The following is a 5,755-nucleotide window of genomic DNA, read 5'->3' on the forward strand; positions in this document are numbered from 1 at the left end:
CACAGCTCCCAGTCCAGAGCTGGAGCATGTCCACTACCCTTGAGCCCTGGTAGGTGGTCCAGGTCAGGCTGTCACAGAAACCACTTGTTCACATCTGGAGTCACACTATCGGTCCTGCATCAGCAGGACATGTGCCAGGCTGATCTGGTGACTCACATTTTCCTCACCCAGAGCTGACCCTGCCAATGGCAGGAACTGCCCACTAGTTGATCTGCCTAACAGGAAAAGAGCAAAAGTTTGGATGCAACCCTGAAGTGGCTGGTTGCATGCCAAGGCAAACTTCAACCTTGCTTAAAGGCAAGTCTGTGTAGACATAACAAAAGGCAGCTCTCTCCCATTCAATCACAGCCCTCCCATGGAACTTACCTCCATCTAAAAGACAGGACATTGATCCTGCTGTCTGGTAATACAATTAAAAATATTTTATTTTCCTCTTGAATCCTTGTAAGATGTGTGTGGATATGTGCTTGTGAGTGTGAGAGACTAAGCACAGGCAAATGTGACCTCTTTATGTATCTTAGCACAGACTAAGCATTTTATACCGTTTAAACTATTCCATCTTCTAATTTAAAGAGCCAGGGCATTAGTTTATTGTAATTCTATCTTAGAAGAGAAAAAAAAAAAGAACAGCATACTTAAAAAAGTAAAATATATTATAGCCTCAGATATACTATAGTCTCAGTGGTCTGGTGAACACACCACTGCATGCAGACAAAGCAAAACTAGGTCTCTGCTTGGATTCACAATCTGCACCTTATATAGGCTGGATTGCAGCAGCAACGTGAGTAGGAAAAACTTAGTCCTGTATCCATGCTTCTAGCATACCTATATTATATAACTTGACTGTCTTATCTTCCTTTCCCCCTCAAGATAACAAAGGGAAAAACATAAATACCTCGGGAAAATTGTAACAAGAAATGTGTAAAATGTAAAGTATTTTCACAGACTACAGTTTGACTGTTTTGTGAGTGCCAGGAATTTTATGAATGAACGCTTTATGGTGTTCAACCCATAAACCTTTAAGGCTTTAATTACTACTGTGGTGTTTTTTTGTTTTGTTTCGGTGTCTTTTTTTTGTTTGTTTGTTTGTTGTTTTTGTGTTTTTTTTAATAGTTTCATTTCAAACACCTCCAGTGGGATGGTGAAAATCACAGAGCTCAGACCTCCATGAAAATTATCTTACATGTGGCTTATCTATATTACCCAACCATAAAATTCAGTGTCAATATTTTTGAGACTGTGTACTTAACTTCTTTCTTTTTTTTTTTTTTTTCCAGTTAGATGCTAATTTACTATTCCTGTGTCCCAGGAGTTATCCGTTAATGATGCATAATAGGGCTATTTTATCCATAAAGTGTGAGGAAATGCATATATAAAACATTCTCCCCACCACTACCACACACTTTTGGGAAGAACAAAGAGCACACATTAGCAATGACTGTAGACAAGACTTGCACTTTGTTGGAGCTAATGTGAAGAAGAAGCATCATTTCTTCTCAGGAATATAATATACTTGAAACAGACATCTGCTGACTGGTATTTCTTCTGGTAAGCTAACAAGACTTGATGGTTTCCTAGGAATGATAAAAGTGTTCTTCATTCCTAGGCCGCTCCTAGGGCAGTGGTTATTGCAGCTGGGATACATCTGTTTCTGGTGCTCATCTTCCTGTTTACATTCCTGAAATCCTGATACTGGAATTAACCTTCAGTAATGAGGTGAGATCTCCCACCAGGGCACCAAAACTGTCCAAGAGTCATGAGAGTGCCTTTTCTATTTGGAAAAGCCAGGGGGAACAAAACTTGTCCTAAATCCAGCCACAAAGAAGACTTGCCTAACCAGAGTGATGCACTAAAGGCATATCTTGGACCATCAGTTCTCTGGCTTAGACCTCTCTTGGAGCACCCTGGAAATAGATCCTGAAATACTCTCCAGCACTCTAGAGTTCAAATTTTCCCCTAGTAAATGAGAGCAAACCTCTCCGTCTCCCCTGTGTGTGAATGTACTGGTATGGAGCTGTGCTAGCATGGGAAAAACTTAACTGCAACACGTTGAGCCTCAGAGCCCATTTCCAGTGCTTAGGAAAGGAGTGAACCAAAGTGAGTGCTTCCTGTGATTAATGGTTTAAGGATTTCTCACGGAGTCTGCATCCATCTTTCCTCCATGGATTTGTCTACAGTGCCCTCTTATCTCCCTCAGACATTTCTGCAGTGAGTTCCCATTGCTTCTAAAATGGTAGCTGTTCCACACACCTCATCATCCTGGGCAACATTCTCCGTATTTAAATAGTGTCATCAAGGATGACATAAACAGAACTATGTGTAGTGTTCAAGCGATGGACACATCAGATATTTATACAGTGGCTTAACAGTGCTCTCTGTTCTGTCCTCTGCTCTTTTCCCAGTAGTTCATCATATTTTATTTGCCTTTTGACTGCTGCTGAGCACTGAACTGGCACTTTCAGAGAACTATTCACTATGGCATCAACATCACTTTCATGAATGTAGTAAAATAAAATTTAGAGTTGTCATAAGCTTTATTGGGACTGTTTGGGTTCAATTATATTTCCCACTATTATTGCTGGAGGCTGTAGAGTATTTTTGGCACATGGTAGACTTTTTTCCATAGATACCTCTTTTATTACCAGCCCTTTAAGTGGCTTGTGTGGCTGACATGGCACTGTATATTCTTATTCTTGGGATGTTCTGAAACAATATATTGTGAATTTGTGACCTGCAGAAGCACCCACAAGCTGTGGCTTATTCAAGAGACAGTTTGTTCTGCCTTTTGCTGCACTATTAAACCTGCCCTCCTTCTCCAGAATATCTCCTCCTCTCAGCAGAAGACCTAAATTCTTAACTTATGGAGGATAAAATGTTCTTTACAGCTGGAGGCTCACTTCATAAATCTGTGTGAATATTTCCGGTACATGAGATGTTATATTTTATAAAAATATGCAGATTTACAGCCATATTTTATGCAAACGTACATACCGTTAATATACAAATTTCATTAGTGGCTCTTGTTTGGGTCTAGACAAAACAAGGATGTCTTCAGGGGATACAATGAGAAGAGTTCATTATGCATATGCAGTTTAGTGGGATGAAATCTGTGAGCAGAATATCTTTCATTAGACAACTTTTGTGGTTTGGAAAATAAAAAAAACAAGTTCTTGGACACAGAAGATTTTAGATCTGAAAGAAAAACATCAGCTTTCAAAGATAAAGACAAGAACGGACCGATTGCTCAGAATTTAGATAAATTGGTATAATTAGATCATCTCTGAAAAAGTGACAGCTGGTATTAGTGAGGTAGAGTACCACTAGAAAATATAGTTAGGGTTATTTTTTCCTCAGCACTTGGCTTTTATCAACATTGAATTTCATTTGCAATTTTATCACCCTGTCTCTCCAGTAATGTGAAAGCTTTCTGCAGCTCTTCACAGCTCACTATAGATTTGATTATTCTGAATAACTTTGCCATCAGCAACCTTTATCACCTCACTATTCCTTGCATTTACCAGATGATTTACATTGAGCTTCCATACACCCTGCTTTATTAAACCATAACGGCATACTGGCACTGTATGGCAGTACAGCCATGGGCTGTGACATACCATCAAGTTTTTGTAAATTTTGAAGCATAGCAGATTTTCATGAAGGTGACCATCACACAATGAGATAGTTTTTTGAATACTTGAGAATGTTTGACAAAGGATTCTCTTGACAGCTCAACTTAAAAATAAACCAAAAGCCAGAAAACTTAGGGAATGCAGTATAGCTCCTCTGAGAAATGTTTACATCTGACGAAGATCTAGCCATGTGTATTTTCTGCTTTTAATTGTGCATCAAATTCTATAATTTTTCAAAGACTGTTACAAAATACTTTCTATTTCACTCTGAGCTGTAAATTTACTGACCTATACTTCTATCTTGTGAGCCAGCCACTATACCCATTGACTTGGAGCCTTGTAACAGAGTAAGGTTTAGTAGAATTGCATCTGCTGTGTTTTCAGATCTAACTTTGATTTGAACACCAGGCAAACAGAGGTATAGAGGTTTTTTTACAGTAATTTCCTATATCTTAGAATGGAACTAAAAAAAATCTATTTACCATTAAATAAATGACTTGCAGCATGTATGGACATTTTTGGCAGGAAATGCAATTTCATGATTGGTCATAGTATATCCACATGAGATTTTTCTGAATTTCTGCCAAATATTTATCATAGTCTACATGTATTTTTTGAGTTGGACAAGCAATTATTTAAGCATTGTAATCTGTACTTCGGATAGAACAATGTGTCTGACAATCATGGCAGATAGTTGGGAAATACTAATTATCATTATTTTCTCTTTCATTGAGGTTTGATAGTTCTTTTTCTGGAATTCCTTTGCCTTCCAAATTTTGTATTAAAAATTTGGGAAATATGGGAGCTACCATTTTTCATGATTACCATGGAAATATGATAAATAAGACATCACTCACAGTACACTGCAGACCCTTTATCTGTCTCTCCCTGGGCTCTAGATTTTCCATGCTTGTCTCCTGTAAGGGGAACAATAGATGGGCACCTTTCCAAAACAGCCCCTACTTGGCAGTAAAATAAGACTTTACCCACTGTGCAGATCAATGCCATGCCCTCTAGGTTACAACAGCTGGAAATGCTAATCCTTGATTATTGTCAGTGGGTAACTGAATTAAGACCTCACTGAAATAAGAAAGAAAACTGATGCTGCTCAGTACCCTGTGTGCTATGCCCCCTGTTAATCCATACTGTGTCAGTCAACAGCAGACAACAGATTGCAGATCCTGGATATTTTTCCCACAATGATCACTCCAATACTGAAAGCCAATGCATTAAGTCAGTACAATGTTCATTTAAAGTTCATTTAATCTAATGTGAGACTGAACTGAATTGAACTATGTTGGAGCATGTAAGTTTGCTCCCAAGCATTTCTACATGTACATATTTGCCCTTAACCCTTAAGCTTTTCTGCATTGATTACTCCCTCTTCAGCTCCTACAGGTTTCTTTAGAACCATGTCTTGTAGGAAATTACTTTATTATAAAAGTAGCATGGACAGCAGGTTGAGAGAGGTGATTCTGCCTCTCTGCTTCACCCTGGTGAGACCCCACCTGGAAGACTGCATCCAGATCTGGGGTCCTCAGTGTAAGCAAGACCTATTGGAGTGAGTCCAGAGGGATGTCACAAAGATGATCAGAGGGATGGAACAAATCTCCTGTGAAGACACGCTGAGAGAGTTGGGGCTGCTTGGCCTGGAAAAGAGAAGGTACCAGGGAGACCTTATAGCACGTTCCAGTACCTAAAAGGGACCTACGAGGGAGTTGGAGAGGGACTCTGTACAAGCCATGTAGTAATAGGACAAGGTAGAACGTCTTTTAATTGAAAGAAGATAGATTTAGACTAGAAATAAGGAATAAAGTTTTTTACATTGTTCCCAAACACTGGTTTAGCAGGTAACACAGGTTACCCAGAAATCTGGTAGATTCCCCATTCCTGGAAACATTCACAATCAGCTTGGATGGGCCTCTTGGCAACCTAATCTAGTGAAGATGTCCCTGCTCATTTTTGGGGGTGTGTGGAACTGCATAACCTTTAAAGGTCACTTCCAACCCAAACCATTTTGTGATTCTATGATTCCATGATTTTAATTTCAGTTTTAAAAATAAATTGGAAAACACTGAAGAGCAAGTGTGTCTTTCAAGATATTTTTCATGGAAAGCAATATTATC

The 5,755-nt window shown here is 38.9% G+C and overlaps 1 long non-coding RNA gene across 1 annotated transcript; it reads right to left on the bottom strand.

The window, feature by feature from the left end:
* Nucleotides 1-2,997: 2,997 nt before the first annotated feature.
* Nucleotides 2,998-5,138, bottom strand: LOC135415280 (uncharacterized). The gene is made up of 3 exons (XR_010431048.1): nucleotides 5,061-5,138; nucleotides 4,487-4,546; nucleotides 2,998-3,107 (listed from the first exon to the last, which is right to left on the bottom strand). It is a non-coding gene; the product is annotated as an uncharacterized LOC135415280 (long non-coding RNA).
* Between the last annotated feature and the right edge of the window lie 617 nt (nucleotides 5,139-5,755).

The sequence above is a fragment of the Pseudopipra pipra genome, chromosome 5, assembly GCF_036250125.1.
Source record: "Pseudopipra pipra isolate bDixPip1 chromosome 5, bDixPip1.hap1, whole genome shotgun sequence".
Lineage (NCBI taxonomy): Eukaryota > Metazoa > Chordata > Aves > Passeriformes > Pipridae > Pseudopipra > Pseudopipra pipra.